The sequence below is a fragment of the Leopardus geoffroyi genome, chromosome D3, assembly GCF_018350155.1.
Source record: "Leopardus geoffroyi isolate Oge1 chromosome D3, O.geoffroyi_Oge1_pat1.0, whole genome shotgun sequence".
In the NCBI taxonomy this organism is placed as follows: domain Eukaryota; kingdom Metazoa; phylum Chordata; class Mammalia; order Carnivora; family Felidae; genus Leopardus; species Leopardus geoffroyi.
This window is the reverse complement of record NC_059339.1, coordinates 94712006-94737992: the sequence shown is the minus strand read 5'-3', so window position 1 is coordinate 94737992 and position 25987 is coordinate 94712006. Positions and strand designations below refer to the sequence as shown.

At 55.7% G+C, this 25987-nt stretch overlaps 1 protein-coding gene and 1 long non-coding RNA gene across 2 annotated transcripts in view; one reads left to right on the top strand and one right to left on the bottom strand.

Moving 5' to 3' along the window:
• PARD6G (par-6 family cell polarity regulator gamma) overlaps nt 1-25987 on the top strand; it is a 92301-nt gene that overhangs the window by 52920 nt on the left and 13394 nt on the right. The window lies entirely within an intron of this gene.
• The window catches only part of LOC123587958, a 43700-nt gene continuing 31756 nt past the window's right edge, over nt 14044-25987 (bottom strand). The window contains exon 2 of the long non-coding RNA XR_006707627.1: nt 14044-17910. This is a non-coding gene — a long non-coding RNA (uncharacterized LOC123587958). The remainder of the gene's footprint in view (nt 17911-25987) is intronic.

The window sequence follows — 25987 nt, the reverse complement described above, 5'->3', positions numbered from 1 at the left end:
CCGTTATTCATAGCACAGGGATGGAAACAAAGGATGAAACCATTCAAGGCCACACTGGAGGCCCTGCGGGAGCCAGGCCTGCGGCGTATGCCCCCCTCGGGACCAGTGAGAATTGTCTCAAGGGTGCTGGCAGTCTTGTCGGTTGCTTGTTTTAGTTTTTACAAGAACCATTGGGAAGACCAGCATATTTTCCCCCCCCTCTGCTGTTGTGTCTTTGCCCAGTGCTCAGTCATGGCTAGTTTCACTGAAGCTCCTCGGGTCTGGAGGTTCTCATTTCTTCGATGCCTCCTTCCGACAGTGAACTTGCGGGAGGATGCGGGCATGTGGGCCGGTCTCCAGGGAGGACCTCTGAGCCTCCCCTCTGCGCTGATGGCCGCTGGCTGGCCCCCAGGCTCGGGGGATCTCTGACCCATGGCTGGCGTGCTGCTCCAGCTTTCTGGCATGTGGTGCCCTCGACTACTGCACAATAGACTAAGGCTGTTTATCACCTCCCAGGTGATTTCAGGGTAATTGAGAAAAGTGTTGGATTAGCGCCCGTTTTTCCAGTGAAAGCTGTCTTTATGCAGTTTGTGTTCGTTCTGAGAACACACTGGCCAAAAACATTAATACCTTAGAGTGTGAATTAACTTTTAGTATGTATTTTCAGATATTACTAGAAATAAGTTTAGAGTTGAGGTATCAAAATGTGTCAAGATTGATCCCTCGGCCATTAACAAATAAACGTGTTTATTGTCAGTAGAAGCTGAGTTCTCTAAGATGGTTCCAGAGCCCAGAGCCACACGCAGCACCTGTCCTGGCTCCTTCAGGACCTTCCCTGAGTGCGACTGGGAACGGAAAGCAGGGCTGCTACTTGTCTGAGCCACCCAGCAGAGTGGCCAGGCGTTTTGGGAGAGGGACTCAGCAGTTCAGGGTCAAAGGCAATGTTACACTGTGGATGCAGGAGGACCTCGAGTACTTTGGGTGACATGGCCAGCAGATGGCAGGACACCCAGCCTCAGTTTCCCTCCTAGCACAGGTGAGGAGCAGAGAGGCAGATACAGGTGTGTGAGAGCTCTGGCTCACAGGGGCTTCCCACGGGCAATATGCACGTGGTCCCAGGATCTTGTTAGGGTGCAGGTTCCATCGAGCCAGGCCAGCTCTGATTTTGCTCGTCTTGCTCCCTGGGCAGCTTCACAGACCAGCCTGCACAGCAAGACCCTGCAGCGGCTCACACAGGGCCGGCTTGGTTCCACGGGGAGGGGCGACACCAGACCCTGTCAGAAAGGCCAGGAGTAGAAGACGGGTCCCAGTAGGGGCCACACTGTCATGAGAATGGCCCAGCCCTCCCCTGCCGGCCTCCCGTCCCAGCCTGCCATAGGCCCGGACCCAGACTACACGCCTTGTGTGGACGCTGGGGTAAGAGAAGGGTCACTTCTGCAGGCAGCTGTGTGGGCGCTCCGTGTCCCGAGTCAGAACCCAGGATGGCTGGGGGTGAGTTCCCACGGAGGCCCAGGCTCAGGTGTTCTGAAGGCTGCTTCCTACACCACCCCATGTGTTCCCGTGTACACACTGCGGCTCCCAGAGACCCGGCCGGGGCAAGGACAGCCACATGCCCGTCACCTGCCCTCCCGGGGCTCCTCCATTGTGGGGATGTCATGCCCGCTCCCGCCCCAGGACCTGGTTTCTCCTGCTGACCGTAGCCTGGTCTTCTGGCCCATTCCCTGTGTGTGGCCCACAATCCCTTCCAAGCCTGAGAAAGGCTCCCAAGTGCCAGGCTCTTGGGCGGTGGACAGACAAGCCCTCCTGAGGCTGCAGCCAGGAGACAGGAGCACAGGTGGCTGCAGGGAGTAAGGGAGGGGGGCTGTCCAGATGTGGTTTAGGTCAGGGGCCCACCTGCACTGCACCTTCACAGTGGCCCAACCACACACAGACACCACAGGGCCACACTGGTTCTCTCGTTCGACCCATGTTTTCACACAGTGACTGTTACTCAGTTTCAGGCCTCTGGGCAGCCGGACTCTGCAGGGGGCCACCTGCCACGTGCTGGACATGTGTGCACATCAGGGGTTGTACCTCAGCACTGCCGACACCCCAGCCGCCTAACTCTGCTGTGGGGGCATCCTGCGTGTGTGGGGTGCTTATCAGCACCCCAGCCCCCTCCCACGTGATGCCAGTAGCACCCCCCAGTTATGACACCACGTGTCCCTTGGGGTCAGGAACCTCTGGGGTAAGTCATGACTGTTCCCTGGGTGTCCTTTTCGGGCTGTGATGAGGAAGGGGCTGGGCTTACAGGCTGAGGGTCTTGCTTCCCCAGGAAAGGCCAGCACCCCGCCCCCAGCCCCCCTGGCTCTCAGGCATGTGGAGCATGTGCTGACGTAATAGGCTGGAGCTAGACCAGTCTTGCTTCTTACAGAGATCAAGAGTTCCCACCATGCTGACTACCCCATCGCTCTGGCATCATAGAGACAAATAGTTGTTGTTTTTCTTAATGTTTACTTATTTTTGAGAGAGAGAGAGACAGAGATAGAGATAGCATGAGTGGGGGAATGGGGAGGGGCAGAGAGAGAGGGGGACACCGAATCCGAAGCAGGCTCCAGGCTCCGAGCTGTCAGCGCAGAGCCCGACGTGGGGCTCGAACTCACCAGCTGTGAGATCATGACCTGAGCCGAAGTCAGACGCTTAACCGACTGAGCCACCCAGGCGCCCCAAGACAAGGAGTTTTAAAAATGAGCCGGTCCTTCCGGAAACTTCCAGGGGCCATTTGCATGCCCCAGCCCCTGGGGTGGTTTCCAGCTCTGCTGCAGGTTAGCATCACAGGGGAACTTTAGGAGAATGAGGACACCAAGTCCTGGGCCCACCCAGGGGCTGGCTCGTGCCCACGATCGTGTTCGTGATCAGTCAGGAGGGCCCAGCGTCCCTGCCTACTGTCCTGTCCCACACCCTACCGGGAACCTCCCTGCACAGGAGCAGGTCAGCAGGTCTGCCCAGGACTGTACCTCCCAGAGCAGAGCAGACTCAGAGCCTTGACTCTGGGGCCACCAAACTTGACTGTCCCTTGTCTTGAACACGACTTTGGACCCTGCCAGAGTCACGGCGCGCAGTCTGGTCAGACTTCTGCCTCTGTCCACAGGGAGGGGCCCGGTGGGCACAGCTCTGCCAGCCAGGCCCCCACCTACTGCTGCTGTCTCATCAGTCTCTCCCAGAGTCCTTAGCTGGCTGCCAGGAAACCCGCCTGCACATCGGAGGCTTTGGCACAGCCTCACAGGTCGCAGACCATGGGAACATCCGTGTTAGAGCCTCACCCCTAACCGACGCGTGCGATCAGTAGGATCGATTGGGATCTGTGTTGCCCCAATCATTTGCTCTCATGGGACGGCACTCCCCGTGGTAGCAATGACCACCAGGCTTCAGGGGTAGCCATGGACTATTCGGGGTAAGCCCTAGCTTTGTTCTCTGCCCCGGCGCTCACTTATCCAATGAGAAGGTGCAGCCTTGGGGGTGAAGCGGCTGTGCCAAGCCCCAAGCCCTGGGGGCACCCGTGCCCGTCTGCTGGCTGTCCCACAGCCAGCACAGGCCCCACTCCCAGCTGCTGGCTGGCCTTTCCCCCTTGGATCTGGCCGACGCCAGAAGCGCAGCCAGCCCAGCAGCTGAGACTGCATGCAGGGAGGCTCAGGGGCAGGAGGAGGCTCCAGGGCAGGGGAGGGGAAGCGTGGCATCGCTGGGGGACTCCACTCCCGTCCGCCCGCTGCAGTGGTGTTGGGGGGCCAGGACACAGCCCTGGCGGGGGAAGGAAATTCCCTGCACCGGCTGAGTGGGCAGGGGCGTGTTGCTGCAGTTCGAGGCATGTGGCCTCATTGTGAGGGATGATATCATCTTGCCCTGGCCTGGCTGTGTGTCTGAGGCTGCCCCTCTGAGACACACCTGAGTGATTTCAGCTCCCAGCGATTACCCAGTAAAAATGTTCCCCTCTAGTTACACAAATATGGCCACGGTCATGCTTCCAGGCCCTCCCTTTAGAGGCTCGTGGGCTTGGTGCCGGGAGGTTTGGCGAGGAGTCCTCCTCCGGCTCCTGTGGGCTTGAGGCAGGAACGGCAAGTCCCAACTGGGGCTTTGTAATCAGCGCCCCCCCCCCCCCCCCGTCTCTGTGGCTTCCGCAAAAATGTAGGAAATCGGGTGGTTGATTCTTTCCCTTGACTCTGCACGTTCTTGATGAGTGGTCGGCCCAGATTGGATTTTCCTTCTCCCTTCTCGTTCTTCCCCTCCTTCCCAGCAGGAGGGGTAAGTGGCATAAACCCTTAAGGCTGTTTGGGAGTTAGGCAGGGTCAGGGCCAAGGTCAAGGGGAGAATTCGCTGCCCAGTGACCGGCCAGGCTCAGGGAAAGACACCTAAGGAAATCACGTTGAGTGCCCAGAGGCCCGGACACAGTGCCCCCCTCGCCCCCTCACCCCTTTTGTCGTAGATCCACATCCTGTTTGAGCAGCACAGAAAAGTTAGCCCCCGGCATCGTCCCACAGACCCTTGTCCGAGACTGACCTTTGCTCTCTGCCATGCGTGTTCTGCAGATGCAGACTCCCTTTGGTTTTCCAGGTGGGCATGACCAGAGCTGTGCTGAAGGCGTTGCTCCTTCAGACTCTGAATGCCCTCCCCCCGCACCTCCCACCCCCACAGATCTGCTGCCCACCCCCCCTCCCTGGGGCAGCCCCAGAGCAGAGACAGCCCAGGAGTCTGTGTGCCTGTCGCGGGCAGGGTGAGGGCTGGCCACTAGGACACATGAGGAATCAGGCTGTTGGCTTGTCCGTTTCCCAGAAGACAAGAGGCTCTGGAGAAGTCTTCCTGCCTTGAGTGCAGCCCTCAGGCCACAGCCGCGGTGACCACAGAGCTCACAGAGGACCAGAGTGGCTTGAGAGGCGGGAGTGCTGGTCCTTAGCCCTGGGCTGGCCCGGCATGCTCTGCTGGGTGGGGTTTTGTTGAGATGGCCGCAGTTGCTGGAGATCACGCAGAGATCCTGTGTACGCGGCCCGCATTCCCCGATGGCGACGCTTTACACTGTGTGGCAAAATGTCACACGTTGACACGATCCGCCCATCCTCTTCAGGTCTCCCTGGCTTCCCACACGCAGTCACTTGTGTGCACTCATGCAGTTTTTAAGGGCAAATCTCAGCACTGCAATATCTGGTAAAATCAAACACACAAGGAAAAGTCCGTATTTACTGTCTGTGGCAATATGTGCTGTTTCATGGGACTGATTTCTCCTGTGCTTGTTTCCTGTGTTTTTTAGGGCTCCGTGAAGGGCTCCTTACTTAAACAGTGGCTCACCTGCGGCCTGTGTCTGACACCTGTCAGTACTTGCCCTTGCCTCGTGGCCAGGCCCTTAGGGCTGGGCAGTGTATGAGATCTGCATTCCCAAGGCAAGTGGGCCCCAGGGGAAGCCTGCAAGGCTGACTTGTGTTTTTATTTGTTCCCGTAAGTTTTTTACGTCTGTCTCCACTCCCTTCTCCCGCTGCCCCGGCCGCAGTAACGGGCCCTTCCCTGAGTCCCAGAGCAGCCGCTTCCTCTATGGTCTGGGGCTTTGGGGGGTTTTGTTTTCGGTTTTGATGGGAGTAGGAAATATACTTTAAAAGTACGATAACTGGTTCTAAAAAACACTTACACTTTCTAAATCCAGACTTAGGGTTAGCATGTGTCCAGGAGTCTCTTCTCACCGTGCCGGACTTTTCCAGGTGGAGACATCAGGAAAAATGTCTCCTCCTTGCACACACACTTGAAGTCTGGTCGAGCACCTGCTCTGATGCACTGCCTTTCCCGTCCCTGCCGCACTGCTCCCTCCTGTTGGCCATACTTCTGTTACTGATGCTTCCCAGGTAAAACATGAGTTCCACCAGCTTTAGGAAGGTGTCCCTTGGGTCCCACACATCCCTCCTGGCCTGTCCCGACCTCTGTCTTCATCGTGACTCTTCTCCATTTTCTGGGCCATTCCTCCCCACGACCCTCAGAGTGAAACCACAAGCCTGCCCTTCCAAAGCATCTCCTCCAGGAAGCCTGTCAGGATTTCCTGTTCTCTCGTCAGAGGACCCAGTAGGTTGCTGGGGCTGCTGGGCAGTGGGGCCACTGGATTCAGAGATGCTGCCTGTGGAGCCTTCGTAGAAACAGGCTGACGAGGAGCTCGTCGTGTGTGTTGGCTCAGAGCTCAGCACCCTCACTTCCAGGTACACGTGGGTGTTCACTGGAGAGCGGTTTTGGGGGATCAGATGTTAAAATAGGGGCACATCCTCCCTGAGAGCCCTCGAACTTAGAGACAGCAGATTGCAGGAACAGGCTGCGAGCCGAGTGCACGTGCTGTGGACCGCATCGTTGACCGATCGCAGATCTGCACGGTGAAGCCTCAGCCCCAATGTGAGTGTCGTGAGGAGGCAATTAGGGTTAAATGAGGTCATGGGCGGGGCCTGGTCATCACAGAAGAGGAGGAGCACGGTCTTCCCCACCAGAGCTCCTCTGCTGGGCAGCAGGTCCACAAGGAATGGCATAAACCACCCAGCACACCGTGTTTTGTTACCGCAGCTGGAGCTTACTAACAATGTGTTTCCAATTCTGCAACAAAACAGTTATTAAGGTGTTACTTTAGGTATTATCTGTATGCCATACTGTGATGGTTGATTTTATGTGTCAGCTTGAGCCTGAGGGATGCCAGGGGAGCCGGTAAAACATCACTTCTGGTGCATCTGTAAGGGCATCTCCAGAGCAGACCAGCCGACTCTCTCTCTCTCTCTCTCTCCTTGAGCTGGAGCGACTTCTCCTGCCTCAGCCAGCCGAGCTCCTGGCTCTCTGGCTGGCCCTCCATAACGTCCTGAGCCAGTTCCTGTAGCAAAGCTCTTCTTCCACACGTGCTGTGCACGCCCCATCGGTTCTGAGAGCCCTGACTAGTGCACACATGTTTCCTTGCACGAAATGGTCTGGGGAAGCGTGTGCCAGACTGTGATCGGGAGGGGCAGGATTACCCGGGCGTTTTCCTTCTGTTTTGTGTATTTAATCCACTCGAGGCAGTCTGCCCCCAACCCATGGAGTTGAATGTGCTGTCTGCATATTGTTTAGAGGAATGAATGCGTGAGAAACAAGGGAGCAGAGGGTAACGGGGGCTTTGCAGTGACACCTTCACTTCAGCAAAGGAGCAGTGCCCCCGGGTCTTCCTCTGCGTCCCACGTGGTGCAGCCACGGGAGCACCTGGGTGGCCCCGTTACTTGGCGCTGTTGAAGGAAGCTGTCATTGGCCCCGAGGGCCAGAGGACCAAGGAGGAGACCGGTGGGAAGCTCTTGTCTGGGCCCCGCTTCCAGGAAGGGGTATTCTCAGCCAACTTGGCTTCTCGGGGCCTCAGGAAAGTCCCCTGGGAGTGGCTGTCTGGCCCACTGCGTCTGCCCCTAGTCTATGGGCCTCAGGGATGCCGGGCTTGAGGGCTGGGCCCCAGCACACGGCTGCGCAGCCGCAGCAGGTCGGAGGATGGTTCAGGTGGTGAACTTCCAGCAGGCCTCTTTGTGTTTCGTGCTCAGGATCCCTGGGAGATGTGGGCACCGGCTCAGGAATGGCAGATAACTCGCCCTGGGCTGACAGGGCTGGACCGTGGGCCGGGCTTCTTCCTGTGTCCTGAAACCACGAAACTAAGAAGATCGGGTTCAGTGACACACTTACCACTGACCTCAGTGTTCACATCAGTAACTGGGACCCTGAAATCAGCAGAGTGTTGGGAGCTGCCCAGGACTAAGGACACGGGAGCCCCAGCATCCTTCATGGTGTGCTTTGAAAGTCCAAAAGCCGTGGCAAGGTATTTCAGAACTAACTTTATTTTTACTTTGAGGTGCTTTCCAGAAAGATCTGTTGTTTGAGGAAACTTCTAATGGAAAAGAACGAACGTTGGTTTGTGCTTTCTCCCCCTTTTGCAGGCGGGTCAGGGACCACTTCTTGTTGTCGTGGCCTGCGTCTCGCATACTCCTCCACGATAGGCTTTTCCGGCAACCCAGAACAACGCATTTCCTAGCACACATCACACTCATGTGAATTTGGGGAAACTATAGCTGTACTCGTTGGTACTTAATCCCTTAACTCAGAACTTTCCACACTGCATAGTGGGTTTGTTCGTTTTTACGTCATGCTGGTTCCAGACAACTTCTGTACACGCCTGGTATTTGGGGTCGGACGTCCTTTCCGGGACAGACAGAAAGAGCTCACAGACCAGACCCCAAGCGCAGGGTGTTATTTGTGTTCCTGTTTTTTTGAACCTGGGCCACAGCTGCCTTACTTAGAAATGACCTTGGGGTCAAACAGGGACATGACTTTGGATGAGGTGATGGTTTCCTAAATATGACACCAAAAACAACAAAAGAAAAGACAGATAAACTGGACTTCATCAGAATTTTAAGCTTTTGTGTCAAAAGATACTATCAAGAAAATGAAAAGAACCAACAGAATAGAAGGAAGGTATTTTCAAGTCATTTTTCAGAGACTTCTATCTAGAATATCGAAAGAACACTCACATCAGTATAAAAAGACAGCACAGGGCACCTGGATGGCCCAGTCGGTTGAGTGTCTGACTTCGGCTCAGGTCATGATCTCGAGGTTCACGAGTTCGAGCCCCACGTCTGTGCTGACAGCTCGGAGCCTGGAGCCACTTTGGATTCTGTGTCTCCCTCTCTCTCTGCCTTTCCCCTCTCGCTCTCTGTCTCTCTCTCTCTCTCTCAAAAATAAGTAAACGTTTAAAAAAAAAGTAAAAATAAAAAATAATGATAATAAAAAGACAGCCCAGATGAAAGTGGGCAAAGCATCTGGATGCACTTGTCTCCAGAGACGACACACAAGTGGCCAGTGAGCACCGGAAAAGGTGAAAGATGGATAAAAACGGATGTGGCAAAATCTTCAGACGGTGCTGGTTGGTGGGAATATAAAATGGTGCAGCCGTTGTGGAGAATGTGGAGAACAGTTTGGGGGTTTTCAGAGAGCTGGACATAGAGCTGCCGTCTGGCCCAGCGATTCCACTCCTAGGGATACACCAAGAGAAATGGACACACGTCCACGCGGAAACTTGGACGCCTGTGTCCACAGCAGCATTATTCACGACAGCCAAGGAGGAGGAACAACCCAAGTGTCTGCCAGGGATACAAGGGTACACCGAATGTGGTCCGTCCGTACCGCAGGATAGACGACCAACCACGAAGAGAAGTGAAACGCTGGCACCACTGCAATGTGGATGAACCTTGGGAACGCCGCGCCAAGTCAACGAAGTCAGACACAAAAGGCCACGTGTTGCGTGAGTCCACTTCGTGGACACTCAGAACACTCGACCGGCGCAGAAAGGAGAAGAGGCCTTGATAAGGGTAGAGGGAGGAGGGCCCCGGCTGTGCGTTTCTTTGGGGTATGATGGACGTGCTTCGGAATTAGATAGTTATGATGGTCCCACAACATTGTTACTCTTCTAAAAACCACCGGATTGAACACTTTAAAATAGTGTAAATGGTGAATTTTGTGTTGTATGAATTGTATCTCCATAAAATAAAACTTCAAGGCAAATGCACAGGAATGCTGCACACGGGCCGGTGACACCAAGTAAACAGCTGGGCAGGTGCCTGTGTCCTGGAGCACTTGGTGCCCCGTGCTGACCTCCCCGCCCCCCCCCCCCCATGACTGGGGCAAGGGGTGTGGCAGGTCTTCCCCAGGGGATTCCAGGTGTGAGAAGAAAACATAGTAAAGTACTGACAGTGATGACCCGGTAGAGGGGGTACAGCTCTATAGATTTTTAAATTTATATTTGCTTCCATCTTTTCCCATAGCGAATATGGGTCATTTGAGTTAATTCTTTTAGTAGAGGGAAGTAATAGCCCTAACCCAAACAAGAGGCTTCTCAAATGCTCTCCAAGAAAGTTTAAACCCTCTTCTGCTACTCCCTTCCCTGTGTCTCCTGGCCTTGGGCTTGGAGGGTGGGGGGAACATTCCAGAAACAGGACCCCGAAGTAAGTCAGGAATTTTATGCCCTAGGCTTCCTTTCTTCCTGTAGTGGTAGAAACAAAATGTTCTTTAAAATTACAGAAAATACTACCTAGGTGAAAACTAGCATTGTGTTTTTCGTCAAAAGAGAATTGTTGTCAGTTTCTAGCCTCTCTGAAATCTCACGTGAGGAGAGTTTATTTTGGGAAAAGTGTGTTTTAAAGTGAGCGCAAGGAGGGCTCAGGACTGCCGGTCTCGGTGGTGGGTTTGGGTCTTGTGACAGCAGGATCCAAACTGCCTCCCTCCCCCTCAGCCCTGAGTGCCTGAAGGGCACACCTGCATCCCCACCTGTCGCCAGGTTCTTTCAGCTTCTCTGGGCAGACAGGTGTGTCTCAGCCCACCTGCCAGGGCCGTTCGTGACCTGGGCATCCTCCCGCCCTGCCGCGCGCTGAGCGGATGGAGGGTCCAGGGCTCCGCCCACCGCGAGGTGGGTCTTGAGCACATTGTTACTGCTAATAGTAGAGAACCGAAGATTTCTAATGACACAGTTTACACAGAAGAGCGGACCCACAGATGCGACTATCAGAGGCACTCGCTTGCTCTCTGCCGACTTCTGGGGAGGGGGTCAGCCGCCCTGAGGCTGCTGGGTTGGGGGACGGCGAGGCTCTCGATCTGGTCAGTCGCCTGCCCTGCCTGCCCAGCACCACCCCCTCCTAGGCTGAGGGGTGCGCCCTGCGGCGAGAGAAGGTGATTGCTCAGGACCGAGCCCTGCCGAGCACCCAGTGCTCCTTGGTCAGCCCAGAACCAGTCCCTGGGGCGAGATGTGCTGACAGGACCACAGAGAGCCTATCTGGAAGGTGCCAGGGAGGCAGGACAGGCAGTCCAGCAGGCCTAGGGGGAGGGAGGCAAGAAGGAAGGAAGGGAGGGACGGAGGAGAGAGGGAGAGAAAGAGGGGGGAAAAGAAAGAAAAGTGACAACAACCAAGTTTAGAAGATACCACTGTGCTACTTAGAAACGGATCCTGTAACTTGAGAAGTGAGAGTCCCCAAAAGCCAACTCTAGATCAGGGACCACTGTTCAGGGACAGAGGCACCCTCCCTGCCATGGGCCGTTGCGGCTCACCGAGAGGGGGGCCCCGCCTCCAGGGAGCTCTGTGGGTGACCTCAGGCCCCGGCCTCTTCCCGGCCTCTCCCTCAGAGCCTCCTGACAGCATCTGCCGGGGCCCTGGCAGGGCCAGCACCGTCTGCCCTGTCCTCAGTGTGGGTCCGCCTGCGCTCGTCCCACAGGTGGTCCTCGGTGACCTGGAACTTCCAGGTCTTTCCCTGAAAGGGTCATTAGTAGATGAACTTTGACGGGCGCTGAGTGTCCGCGCAGAACCCTGTGAGTGTGCAGCCAAGAACCACAGGTGCCTCGGGGTGGGAACCCTTTGTGTTGGTCGTGTGACATGGTGCCTGTAAAGGACCGAAATGCGCGTTTGCCTTCAGAGATCATCTTAGTTGCTCTGGAAAGGGGTCCTGGGACCACAGCTACAGGAGGGGCCCTGATTGGCCTAAGCCATGGGACGCCCAAGCCCTTGACTGAGGGGTGGGTTGAGAGGTCTGCAGGGAGCCCCCAGCAAGGAGGAGGAAGACAGGCTGACCTGTGACCACCCAGCCCTGCAGTTTACAGCTGCCGAAGCCACACGTCCCCTGCGTCCTCTGAGCTGCTTGACACCAGAGTCCGGTAGACTCCGCCAGTCTTCTTACTGTGCGTTCGCCTGGAGTCCTTTTGTAAAAATGCTTATTAAACTCGCTTTGAACGTGGGACCAGCCCCGATAAAAGCAACCGCAATGCCAGGACAGATGTTGGAGCACATAAATGCATGCTCCCAGGTGCCCTCCCGCCTGCACCTCTGGTGCTCCCAGCAAGTGGGGAGGAGGAAGGAGAGTGCGGGGAGGGAGGCAGCTGGTGGGCCAGGTGGAGCCTCTGACAGCGAGACCTGTGGTCCCGGGAGCACCCCCCTCTGTCCCGAGCTGTGGTGCGGGGCAGCACGAAGGTGGGCTCGGGGACCACCTGATGCCTCCGAAGCCGTGGACGCCTTTGTAACATGTGGCACAGTTGGTTTTCAACCTAGGTGGCAGACGTTGAAAACGTTGACATTTCCGGTATCTTTAAGAGTAACATCTTGTTCTGACCTGTTTCTGATCCAGTAGTGTGGTTCCTCCAGAGTGTTCTGCGTGTCTGTCCAATTATGGAAGCGAGAGCTTCTCGGTCTTAACGACCCTTGGACAAGCTGGGACTGGAGAAGGCATTTTTACGCGGTGAAACTACTCTGTCCCCTCCCCTGCTGTCCCCTCCACTCTCCCCTGCTCTCCCCTCAGTCTCCCTCCTGTCCCCTCCCCCTCCCCTCCTTCCCTCCCTTCTTCCCCTTCCCCCTCTTTCCCCTCCCCCTCCACGCTCCCTCCTTTCACTTTCTCATTTCTAGATCTCCTTCACCCTGAAGCCAGCAGCCGCTTCCTTGCAGCACTTCCTGTAGGGTTTTGTCCCCAGGTGACTCTCCTAGATGACTGAGGGGGGACAGACTCAGTGGCTCATCTTGTCATCCTGATACCAAATTGGGCTGATCGGTGGCTCTTCTCTTCATGATGCCTTAAAGTTGAGGGAGAGAAAGAGACCCTCAGCTCCTGGGATGAGAAGTGGAGTCTGCAGCAGTGAGGCAGGTGGGCGAGGCTCGTCTTCTGGTTCTGTAGGAGAAGCCATGGTTTCTGCGTCTGCCTGCGCGTGTGCGTGGAGCAGCCCATGGACACCCCCGCAGCCCTCACCCTGGCATCTGTCAGGCATCACCGTGGCTGCCTCTTTGCAGAGTAGAGCAAGCATGTGCACGAGGCCACTACCATCATTGCAAATCAAACGTAGCGTAGGTGGTGTTTTCTCACATTTGTGTATTTGTGTTGCCACTGTGAGACCCTGGTTGCTGGGGATGTACAGGGCAGGGCACGCTTTCCAGCTGGAGGGACAGCCTGGACCTCCCGTTACACTCGCACCGAGAGCCCTTAGATGTGCTCACTGTCTGACCTGGCAAACCTGGTTCTGGGAATTCACCCTAAAGGAAAGATCAGAGGGGCACCTGGGCGGCTCAGTGGGTTAAGAGTCCGACTTGGGCTCAGGTCATGATGTCCTGTTTCGTGAGTCCGAGCCCTGCGTTGGGCTGACAGCTCAGAGCCTGGAGCTGCTTCAGATTCTGTGTCTCCCTCTGTCTCTCCCCTCCCCCGCTTGCGCACATGCTCTCTGTCTCTCTCAAATATAAACAAACATTAAAAACAAAAACGATCAGCAATGTGCACAGCCACCTGACTCTTGTCTGTAAGACCTCAAAGTTCGGGTTAAATAAATTCAAGCAAATTTATACAGCGGAATCTTACGGAGTTTTTAAAAGTATCTCGAAGCAGAATATTTAGTGACCAAATGTTTCCAAAACATTAATGGGAAAAGCATCACACTATACAGCAGTATAGTGTGTATTAGAAAATACAGCAGTGAGCGTGTATTATTTCTGAAATGAGAAGAAAAGGCATTAATTAAAGCACAGCCACCAGCAAAAGAGCAGCCGTACGGGACACAGGTGCCCTTTGCGACAAGAATGCTTCGCACTCTGGGGCTGGAGCCCCGGGTGTGACCTGTGCCGGCTGCCCCGAGGAGGTGTCTTCTACATGGGGGAGGGGGCTGTGATGGGTAGTTCACACTCCAGCTGCGCGGGGTCAGCAGGCCGTGGGGGCGGCGCACAGACAGGCATGTGAGTCCCACCCCAGAACACCTGCTGCATCGACCGCTCCCAGGCCGTCGGACGCCAGCCCCGCAAAGGGGGCGCAGCCACGCGGAGGCCAGTCTTGGTGCTGACGCGCCGGCCCTGCCTGTGGGCTCTTGGGGGCCACGTGTCCCTCCCGTGGGGTGGCCCAGGCACCTTCCACCATCTCGGGGGCACGAAGCCCTCTCTCCTAAAGGGAAGGGGAGCCCGGCTCCGAGGCCACCAAACAAAACCCCTCTTCCCTGTTCTGTCCTTGATACAGATTGTCGGTGTTCCTGGTTCCAGAATAACCGAGGCCGCCTGGGACACACGTGCTGGTTGGGTGGAGCTTTGTTTTATTTTTGCCAGATAAGCAGCAAGACTGACAACATTCACTTTCCCCCTTCCCCGCTGCCCCGTCCTGATGACTGACAGGAGACCGTGTGCCACGGGTGTGCGTGTTCCCAGGCAGGAACGCCCCGGGAGCCGTGGCCGCTGCTCTGCCATCGCCCAGAGCTGGTGGGCAAGACAGGCCCTGACGTCCCAACGAGTGGGGGGAAGCTGAAGCTAGGAAGCTGTCCGGCTGGCCCCTGGGCCGGTCTGCCCTCCTGGTCTGCTTCCCCAGGGGCTGTCCCCCGTCGCACCGCTGCTGTGGCCTGTCTGTCCCTGTAGACACTTCTAGTCCTGGAGTTGACTGGGCTGGGAACTACGTGCGGGACCGTGAGCTCCTGAGAGCAGGTGCCACCTAGCCAGTGTGCCTCCTGCAGACTCCAAAGTAGCTGTGAGCTGAACAGATGGGTGGCCGGGAGTCAATGGCAACTATTTTACAGTTACCAGCTCATGCGTTTGATCACATTAATTCAATAAGCGGTTACTCTGTTTTGTAAATGTCAAGCTTTGACTTTCCTGTTAGCTCCTGTCTTTGCAAATCATGCCATAAATATTGAAGCATGCCCAAAGGTGCTTCAGGACTGATGCTGGTGAGGAAGGGTGTACAGGTTCTGTGCTTGCAGAAGCATTTACTGAGGGCCTCTGGCAGACAGCTGCACCATGTGGGGGGGCTCGAGGCAGCTCCTTCCTTGGCCCCAAGGTAGCTGCTCAGTGTGACGGGTGAGGGGAGCGAGGCGCTTTCCTTGGGCGTCACCCCCCCCCCCCCCCGGCCATCAGGTAGAAGACGCATGCGGTGTGTCCCAAGTGCTGGGCAGCAGGAACCAGGGAGTGGCAGGGGGCGGCTGGGAACTTTCCAGGGCACCAGGGACGGAGGTCCCGCAGAAGAGACTGTGTTTGCAGCTTCTCCCCTTCGTGGGGGAGGGTCTGGGCTCCGGGAGCCTAGTGCTGGCCGGCTTGCGAACGTCCCAGCCAGGTCCGTCCCAGGTCAGGGAAACCACAGGCATGGGGTGAGAAGAGGGTCTTGCCTCTTTTTCAGGCCGACAAGCTGCGTCTTGTGCTTTGTCCCTTTGGCTCCTCATCCAGGTGAGACGCACGGGTGGCAGGCATCCGTGCTCCTTGGGGCTGTAGGGACATGGGGCCCTGGTGGCCTCTGGGGGCCCAGACTGGCTCTAAAAGGGGAGCCAGCTCCGAAAGTGTTTCCGTTGCAGGACAGGAGACAGGCAGAACATGTGGTGACTTCTAGATCTGTCCGTCCCCTCCCCTCCTGTATCCTGGAGGGCTGCTGTGCCTTGTTTTAGAAGGAAGGGGCGCCTGGGTGACCCATTCGGTTGAGCGCCCGACTCTCGATCTCGTCTCAAGCCATGATCTCATGGTTCATGAGTTTGAGCCCCGCATGAGGCTCTCTGCCGACTGCAGAGCCTGCTTGGGATCCTCTCTCCCTCTCTCTGCCCCTTCCCCACTCGCTCGCTCTCATTCTCTCTCTCAAAATAAACAAACGAACATTTTTTAAAACAGGAAGACAGGTCTTAAACTTTGCCCCAGTTTACAGAAGAAGTGTTTTTGGTTTCTCAGTGCTGCGTCGGCTGTGGACGCTCCCTCGTCACACCAGGGCCGCTCCTGGTGAGTGGCAAGTCCGGACCCTTTCCCACCCCTGGTCGTACATTGATTGACAGTTGCTGCCGACTGCTGGCTTCTCTGGCCTCGATGCAGGCTGTGGGCTCTGTGAGGCAGACAGAGGCTGTGGGCACAGAGCGGGCAGGTGCTAGTGCGGGAGTGACCACCCCCTGGCTCCAGAGCAAACCAGGGTCTCCTGACGGATGCCCAAGGCTGAGAGCCCCGACACAGCCCTGCTGCTTCCCGGCTCTTGTGTTGGGGTGCCCACCAGCCCAGCTGGCCAGGGTAACTGTCTAGGGGCTGCGAGAGTGACACCCACACCTTGTAGAGACTTCCAGGCACTTCCTGTAGCTGGTCTGCAGCATTTAATTATTAATGCGTAGTTTACTTTAAAGAAAATGGTTGGTTACACCAAGGGAATGGTTTGCTTTGCGTCTGAGACCTAGAATGATTTTTAGCCTGTTATGTTTTCAGATGTTTTAAAAATTGATAGACTTCATTTTTTCAGAGCAGTTTTAGGTTCACAGAAAAATTGAGCAGAAAATACAGCAAATTCCCATATACCCCCACCCCACACACTGTTTTTCCTACCAGAACATCTCGTATTAATGTGGTGCATGTGTTAGGGTTGATGAGCTGATACCATCTTTAACCAAAGCCCCTAATTTCCAGTAGGGTTTGCTCTCAGTGCTGTTCTGTGGGGTTTCCCAAACGCACAATGTCACGTATCTAACGTAATCCTACAGCAGCCAGAGGAGTCTTGCTGCCCTGGAACCCTGTGCTCTGCCTGTTCGTCCCTCCCTCCCCCAGCTGCTCAGCCCCTGGTCGTCGTCTCCTATCTCCACGGTTCTGCCTTTTCCAGAGTGTCCGATGGCCGGAATCATCCAGACTGGCTTCTTCCACTTAGCGATGTGCACTCAAGGCTCATCCGCGTCTGTTCACGGCTTGCTACTGTGTTTCCTTTCAGTGCTGAACAATATTGTCTACATGAACCACAGTTTATTAATCCATCCCCCTCTGCAGGACATCATGGTTGCTTCCAAGTTTTGGCAGTTCAGAATGAAGCTGCTATACATATCCTTGCGCAGGATTTTGTGTGGAAACAAGTTTTCAGTTATTTAGATAAAACCAAAGAGTGTGTTTGCTGGATTGTGTGGCGAGAATGTTTCGCTTCTTTAGAAACAGGCACACCATCTTCCACAGCTGGTTGTACCGTTCTGCATTCCTTGGCCTTTCTCGTCTGCTCTGAGGGACTCCACCCCTGCCCCTCACTTCCCCCTCCTCCCCACGAGGGTCCGTCCCTCACCTAGCACCACGTCAGAACACTCTGTGGGCGAGTGGGAGAGGACCCCCACCTGTAACACGCTGGTCTGAGGACACCACCTCGTCAGGTGCCGCCCACTAGGCCTGGCCCTAACCCCGCCTGCGTCCCCCTTGTCACGGCCTCAGGGGTCCGCAGGAGTGAAGGAGCCATGGTGTAGTGCTGCTACCTTAGTAACAGCTATTTTTGTCACGATCTTTCTGTAATAGCAACAGCAAATTAAGAAAGAGTCTGCTAGTCTGCCAGTTAAAACAAGAACATTTCTAATTGTTTCATCAGAATTCTTCGACAACTGTATGCAGAGGGTGAAGCGCCTGCCCAGAGGTCGGCCATTAGCCCAGCGGCTCCAGCTTGTGTCCCAGTGGTGCCATTAGGTCACAGGGGTCCTGTCAGCCTTGCATGTTTCTGGGATTGTGCTTGACTCTCTTGGCCTGGCCTGGAGGGCTCGCCTGCTGGGTGTCGGTCGCCCTTCCGGGAGTCGGTCGCTGGTAGGAAGCCCCCCCCCCGTGCCCATCACCCACCTTCATCTGCATCGGGTCCTAAAAAGCTGTGACATCGTACGTTTTCAAACTAGAGAGGATTCTAAGAAGCGTTTTCTCACAGAGTTGTCCCCACGGTCATGTATGTGTCTGACATGGGCTACAACAGTTCCTGACTCTGATCCGGCCTTCTCACCCGGAGGGAGGCTGGGCAGGCTGGTAAGAACCTGCCCCTTGCCAAGTTTTTAGTGCCGTCTTCCCGACAGAACCCGTCTAACTGGACCTGGGCAGAGGGAGAGAGACGGCGGTGGGGAGGCAAGACGCCTCCTCCCACTTTTGTGCTCTGGCATCCTCGGGGAAGCGAGGCCAGCACCTCCTTCTCCTCCCGTTGGAGATATCTGAAAATAGAAGCGGAGAAAAAACATATAACTTAATTTGAGTAAAAATGTGTAATAGGAGGGGGGAGGTGGACTTTTGCCCGAATCTGTGGCCCACCCCCCCCCCCTTAGCTGTTCACTTTGGAGAAAATATGAGATTTAACATAGTGCTTGATACAAAGAAGCTGTGACAATTTTCGTCTTGTAAAAGTTATTTTAGGAACCAAAGTTGGAATCTTAGGAATGGGATATTCTTTGTAACAAATTTTGTCTTGAAGATAGTTGAGAGTTTTTGACTAATAAAGTGCATATGCGATGGTTTATCCGTACAAGCGACAGGGAACATCCGAGTCCTGTGCAGAGCTGGATGCAGAGGTGGGGGCGCCCGGGGACACGTCCTTCCCGGACACAGAGGGAGCTGTATGCTTTGCCGCCTATGCCGTGGCTCGTCGGAAAGTGGAAGAAAGGTTTCTAGCCGTACCTGCCCTGGGCCCGTGGCTGCTGGGATAGGGGTTTGGAGCAAAGCCGTGGCCAGCCCACTGCCCAGGAATCCCACGCTCGCTCTCCCTCTTCCTCACGAGGCCATCTGCACTTTTCCACGTCCAAACCACCCACTCTTTGACCAATGCCCAGAGACTCCTTCATCCCTGGTACTCCTTAGCTCATCAGTTTCCTTGTTATTCGGAATCAGCCAATGATCCAAGGGCATCAGCCTCCCAAGGGCTGTGGGGCTGCACCCCAAACCCCAGGGTCAGACTTGCACAAGTCCAGGGTCACTGGAAAACACTTCTTCCGCCCATTTACAAAGCAGGTCCTCGAAAATGCCCTGAACACCCTCATCCTGGGCCACGTTCTGGTCGTCCTCACCTCCAGCTACAAGTCCCAGCCGCACCCTGAGGAAGAAGGCAGGAGCCTCTGAGCCCAGGGAGCCTTGTGATGACAGACACTATGTGTCAGCCTGACTGGCCACAGATACCGGCAGCTCGTAAAACATCTTTCTGGGTGTGTTTGCCAGGGCGTTTCTGGAAGACGGAGTACAGCAGACCACCCTCTCCAGTGTCGATGGCCCTCATCCAGTCCCCAGTCCGTTGGGGACCTGACTAGAACAGGAAGGTGGAAGAAGGCAGATTCTCTTTTTGCACCTTCTCCTGCCCTGGGACAGCAGTGCTCTGGTTCTCGGGCTTTGGGGCTTGGTCCACCATTGGCTCTCCAGGGTCCCCAGCTTACAGATGCAGACCGTGGGATTTCTGTGTGAGCCGGTGTATAATAAACCTCTCTCGATACACCCATACCCCCCATGCACACACACACACACACACACACACACACACACACCCTATCAGTCTGTTCCTGGACTGAGCGGCGTGTGCAAGGGTGGGAGGCCGCACCTGCCAGATTCTCTGGGTACCATCATGGCTGCTGCCCGTTGTAGAAGCCCCTCTCGGGATCCTGTCCCACCTCCCCGAGGAGCACCTCTCCGGTCTCTGAGCCTTTGCTCGCTGCCCACATGTTATGCCTACCCGTGAGTTTCCCAGTGGATGAGGCGTTCCTGGGATGGAACCACAGAGGAAAACCCAGAACGGGGGAGGTCCTCTGCTCCTTGACACCCCATGAGGCCTCAGAGGCCCCTAGTGGTAGCAGTTTACTTCCTTTGTTTCGACTGCCCAGCTTCTGCTGAAAAGTAATAAGCATCCAGTGTGTCGACACTTCTGGCCACCTTTAGATTTGCCAAAACTTGCTTGAAGGTGCTGCTAAATAAACAAGGGTAGCTGAACATTCAGGGTTAGGGTCAGTGTTGGATGTTGAGTCTTGCCAGCATGATGGGGGCCAGATGTTAGAGGCCCTGGTGTTGTGGGGTCCCTAAAGAAAGGACTGGTGTCGAGAAAGGACCCAAGTCAGCCCCTCTGGATCTGTGATGAAGAGAGCAAATCCCGAGGACCCAGTCTGGCCACAGACTGGTCAGGTCCTTCTGGCTGTGGGTTTTCAAGCCTTGTGCCCATGGTCCGGGCCTGCACAGCCCTGCTCCTCCAGAGGTCACTGAGGACAGAGATGCATTTTGTAAATCGGCACATGTGTGGTGGCTGTAAGAAGCAAGAATTGGCTGAAAAGGGCCACTTGTGTAATCTCTACTGAAGACATTTAACAAAAAACTGAAAACATTATTTTGTTCTCAAATAAGAAACTGCCACTGAGAAGTTGTGTTTTCTTATCTGGCAACTAATTAAAACCCTCATGATGGAAGGGTGGTTCCAGGGTCGCGCCCCGGACAAGGAGGTTGTGAGTAATTGTTTACCATAGAAACTTGTTGGTCTTTAGATTGAAATGGGGGAGAGGTATGTGTAAGTACATGCATTTAATTTGATAATTAATACCAGTGTTCAGTTTCAAATACTTATCTGGTACAGATAGAATATCCTATCATTTAAAACAGATTAACAATCTTAACGTTGAAACACAACAACGTACTATATGTTGTTCAAGGAAAAGCGTGAAAACCAAAATTGTGCACAAAAAAAGTCAGGATGATTAAGGAACTCAGAAACCACCACCTTCACGCCGATATCCTTTTTGCAGGAACGGATAGTGTTTCGAACGAAAAATTTGCATTATTTGGAAGTATGGGCTGGCTTTTGTTAGAACAACTTTCCGACTTGTAGTCATGTAGATTTTTTGTCGTTGTTGTTGTTTTACACATTTTTATTTACTTTTGAGAGAGAGACAGAGCGTGAGCAGGGGAGGGGCAGAGAGAGAGGGAGACACAGAATCAGAAGCGGGCTCCAGGCTCCGAGCTGTTTTTGTAAACCAACCTAAGTCCAGACCTTTCCACCAAGACTCTTCCCGGTGCCCCGCAGGCTGTGGAGGGGGGTCCGGTCAGCGGCACCCGACACACACCACTCCCCCCAGACCGCACCGCCTCATTGGCAGAATGAAGCGGGGTTTCCCAGCCGGCACTGCCGGGCGCGTGTTGTTCGGGGTGGGTGCAGCTGATAGCGGGAACACGGTAGTTAATGACCAGTGCCAACCTGACCGTATGGCTGCGGGGGCCGGGTGGTGCGGTATGGGGAGCACTGTTGGCAGGGCCGGCTTCGTTTCCGAGGAGGAGCACACGGGAAGAGTCAGCGTTTGTTTACAAGTCCAGATGGTGACAAAGTGGTAGCTTTGTCACTCAGGAAATAAGTGGAAGTGATAGATGATCATGTTTTCTGGCAGCTTCACAGAGGTTGGCGATTCAACACCATTAGAAAAAGCATTCATTAAAATGTGAAGTTGGCCGGTACTGTACTTTACATTGTTGTCAGCTGGGTAACTGAGGCTCCTCTGTTAGCATCGAGCACCCCAGGACCCAGTGGGTTCATGCCCTCACTGTGGACCCAGTGCTCAGGCAGGATGCTCGTGGAGAACGATATGGACCCTACAAAAAGCACTTGAACATGAAAGCTACAAGCCACGTAGCCCTTTAGACAAGAAGAGAGAATATCACGGAGGGGATGCCCCTTGAAGTTTGACAGATTTCAAGTCCAAGGAAGAGAGAACATGTGTTGACCGTCGCTTAGACTTGGCAGGGGGGCGTTGGGATGGCCCGGTGAGCACGTAAGGCAGATGGGGAGGAGAGGCCCCTGCAAAGCGGGAAGACATGCTTAGCAGGCTGGGCCACGGAGAACCGGAGGTGATCCGCAGAGCCCCGACAGGCCTGGAGCACAGATGGGGACACGTGAGGTGCCAGGGGCCCGGGACCCGGGAGAGAAGAGCCACGGACCAAGACTCAGTGGAGAAGGGCCAGGCGCCACTGGGGGTGGGTCCAGGACCTGGTGGGGGAGGGCCACAGGATGACTGAGTCCCCAGCAGACTGTGACAGGAAGACCATGCTCTTAATTTCGTTGATTTTTCTCTGTTGTTGCAGCTTCATGGACTCCCTTCCTGTCTGGATTGTTTCCTTCTTTCTGTCTGTCCTGGGCTGCAAGGCATGGGGCCCAGAGGACTGACCGAGGCGCACCCGGCACCCCATCCCACCCCGCCCCAAGTGCTGTCCTGGACTGTGCTTTATTTTCACCCTGGTCGGGGTTGGTTTTGTCCCTTGGAGGTTATTTAGAAGGGTGTTACCTCCGAGTGTTTGGAGGTTTTCCTGGGTTCTCTGTACCAATCTCTGCTTTGACCTCAGGCACCAGAAACACCATCAGAAAACACAGGGCAGGATTTCAGGCTGTAAGCACATGTTGAGGCCTGCAGTGGCAGAAGGTGGTCTGTCCCACGTGCGTCCCGTGGGCACTTGAACAGAGCGTGTGCTCTGCTGTGGGGGGCTGTTCTGGAAATGCCACCTGGGCCCCGCCGGTCACGGTGCCACGGGGTCTCCTGTTCTGCGGACCGTGTGCGGATCCCACCCGGTTGGTTCCACGCGCCGAGGTTGGCTCACACACGCTGCTGCTCCGTGGTGCTGCGTACGCGCAAGAGTGTCTCAGGGGTCACCATTTTGTCATTGGGCGGCCACTCTACCCCGTGGCCCGATTCTTCTTTATCTCACGCACGTGGTCGCGCTCCGTGTTCGTGTGCACTCTGACCACGCGCATCGGTCCCCACGTGCAGCTCCTTACTACTGGCTGGAGGGCGTGGGCTCCACTGACCCCAGGGGACTGTCCACCTTAGCACTCGGGCACAGGGCAGATATCCAGGCCCCTCGTGGCCTCTGCTCACCGGGGCTCCTCACTCAGCCTTTGCTGTTGATGGTGGCTGCGTTTGGATGGGGTGGTCAGGGTCTAAAAGCTTCTCTTTCAAGCTGCCCCTTTCTGGCTCATGTTGGTTCTCATCTGGGACGGTTGGGATGTCTGAAGGGAACAGCACAGAACAGCTGGGGCGCAAGCCTCCCCCGCGCCCCGCCCCGTCTGCCTTCTTGTCCCTCAGTGTCTCCTCACGCGGCTATCAAGTGCCGAGCCCAGGGTTTCGGTTGGACTCAGCAGGAGGGTGGGAGACGCACCCCCGTCTTCCAGGAGCAGAAGTCTCTACACCTGCTTCTGCTGCTGTCTGGAGGCCTCGTCTGCCTTCGTGGCCCCGTTTCATCCTCCTCCTCTGTCCCCCAGTGTCTGGGCTTACCCTGGAGCCTCCGTCTGGTCAGTCGTGCACACGCCCAGAGTGCCTGCTCACCCATGGGCCCGGCCCTGGTGGCACAGAGGCTGAGCCACGTCCAGGCCTGCGAGAGGGAATGTGCCATTAGAGTCGGGTAAACTGAGGCTTGAAGACAAGCCAGCTTGGGGGGAAGGGGGGGGGGGTCTGCTGCAGCTCTAGGCCTGTGGGCCAGTGGTGTGAACAGAGAGGGACTCAGGCCACGTCTGTCCTCCCACTCGGCCCCCACCTTCCCACCCCACCCCACCCCCCATGTTTGTGCGTAAGTCCTTCACACAGGGAGACGCATGTGTGTCCCAGAGCCGGCCTGGTTCCCACCTCCCCCCACATCAGGCTGGCCAGTGCCCAGTTGAGGGCTTGGCCTCCGGAGCACCCAGCCCTGTCCCACCCCTCCCTGAATAAACAGCCTCGGGCGGGGCCCACCTTCAGGAAGGGGTGTGGGCCGTGGCCACCTGCAGCCAGGACCTGCCCCGGGGGTTTGTCGGGAACGATGCCCTCAGGACAATGTTCGGATCTGTTACCCGTGGAGACACTCCAAGGCCCCGGTCCAGGGAACTGCCGTTTCCGGTGTGGGCTCCACCTGGAGTCGGCCTACCCTGAGGGGGAGCTGCTCATGGGAGCAGATGCCTTTGTTGGGGTTCCGCTTTTCGTCTGGGGGGCCCACTCCGTCCCCGACGCTGGGCCGCATCCCAGCGGCAGCTTCGCAGACACAGCTCCCTCCCAGCGGCAGACTCACCGTCCCACCCTGCTACGCCGGAGGATGCCCGGCCGGTGCTCTGCCCAAGGCGTCTCCCGACAGTTTTGTCCCAAGTCCCGTCTGTGTCTCTCTCCTGCCAGTTCCTGGTTTCCTCGGGGCAGGGGCTCCTGGCCCTGGAAGGACTTCAGTGAGCACTTGCTGGCACGTGAGGTTCAGAGCCTCCAGCAGCAGCGGGAAGCAGGAGCCCTTCCGCACGATAAGGGAACAAAAGCAGCCGCGGGTGAGAATCGCAAGACCCATTTCGACGAAATCGCAAAAGCACAGACAAGCGGTGGCCACGTCTGCAGAGGAGTGCAGGACGTATTCAGGTGTCACAAACACAATTTTAAAAGTTGTCTTTTCTCAGAAATCCTGGGATCCTTGCGTGCGATATCCGTGTGGCTAAGAAATGACAAGAACTCGCCGAGGTGTGATCGATCGACTGATGGGCTCACACCTGGGAAGGGGCTCCTGGAACTAAGAGAAGAATTGCACATTTTGGAGTTACGAAATGGGGAGAGAGTGGCGATGGGCACTCCCAGGTGCTCTGCCAGCGGCGCCCACGACGGCTGTGGACCACTGTCCTCCTGTCTCCCCCCAGCGCTCCCACTCGCGCTTCCTGGCGCTCGTCTCCATCTAATCAATCGGTCTTCGGTCCCGCGAACGAGGAAGGGCCAGTGTTGACACGCAGACTGTCTCGTGGGTGCCCGTGAGTGTTCTCACTGCCACCGCTGCAGGGGCCTCTGGCAGGTGTGAAGATGTCCGAGATGCAGCCGACTCCCTGGGATCAGGCGCGGGAAACACGGACACACGCGTGGGGCCAACTGCTCCGCAAACCCCTTTCATCTGGTCCCAGAAGCACTTTCCTTGGGGAGCCGCAGAGGCTGGGTGTGTGCGTGCAAGTGTGTGTTTATCGAAAAGAGAGGAAAGAACAACAAAACGATGTCATTCTGATGAGAGGAGACGCTTCCTTCAGGGCTCCCAAAGGCCACCTGCCTGTTTCCTTCCTCTGCTTTCAACTTTTGAAAATGTTACTTTAAGTCAAGCTCCTGACAGGGTCTCCCTGGTTGATGAACGAATGTGTTTGGAGGGTAGAGCATCCCTCGCACCCGGGCCACGTCACGGGCCCGAGCGTCCTGACTTCACCTGAGGCCCCTGGGACACCAGGAAGGAGTGTGGAGGGTGCACGGCCGTGCCCGAGGCTTCCTCCACCTCCGCAAACACCTGCAGGACTGTCCGAAGGAACAGCCTTTTCCTACTTAAGGCGCTGCCTCCCGCACTCCCTGCTTGTCTCGTCCTGTCATCTACTAACCAAAAATAAGGAAGAATGACTCACTTTCTCTACCGAGTACGAAACGCATCTTCAGTTACACTGCTGGTTGGCAAACACTTCATTCCTGGGTGCTCATTCCTGATTAAGCTAGGAAAGGAACGGAGTCTCTGATTTAGAAGTGCAAGAGAGGGGTGCCTGGGGGGCTCAGGCAGTTAAGCGTCCGACTTCGGCTGGGGTCATGATCTCACAGCTCTTGAGTTCGAGCCCCATGTCAGGCTCTGTGCTGACAGCTCGGAGCCTGGAGCCTGCTTCGATCCTGTGTCTCTCCCTCTCTCTCTGACCCTACCCTGCTCCAGCTGTCTCTCATAAATGAACAAATGTTAAAAAAAAAAAAAAAAATTTAAATTTACGAGTGCAAAAGAGGAAATACATAGAACATTTTTAGGAACTCAACAGGAGTTCAAGGAGTCCTTGTGGCCAGCTTCCTGTCCCCAGGAAAGTTCCTGGCACCTGGAGCGCCCCCCACCCCAGGTTGGCGGTGGGAACACAGAGGCATGACCTTGGCCGGTGGGGGACTCCCTGCACTACAGAGGGGCGCTCCCGTGAGGGTGCCCCTGGAGCCAGGGCAGCCAGAGCGCACATCTCACTCACTAGCAGGCCCAGGGCTTCCCCTTCCCAGCACGGATTGTCTTCGTGTTTTCGTATAATACAGCGCACGCCTGTCCCTGGCCATGTGCAACCATGAACATCCATACCGCAGACGATGAAAGGGAGTGATGGTCACTGGCTGCTCCCACCCTCAGCCTACCCAGCTGACACCTGGTGACCAGGCTGGAATGCTGCCTTTGAAGGCAAAGAAGGGAACATGCAGATGCTGCCACCTAGAATAATTTTTTGGATTTTGTTCCCGTTTTTTATTGTGGTAAAATGCTCATAAAATTTGCCGTCCTAACGATTTTTTAGTGTAGGACTCA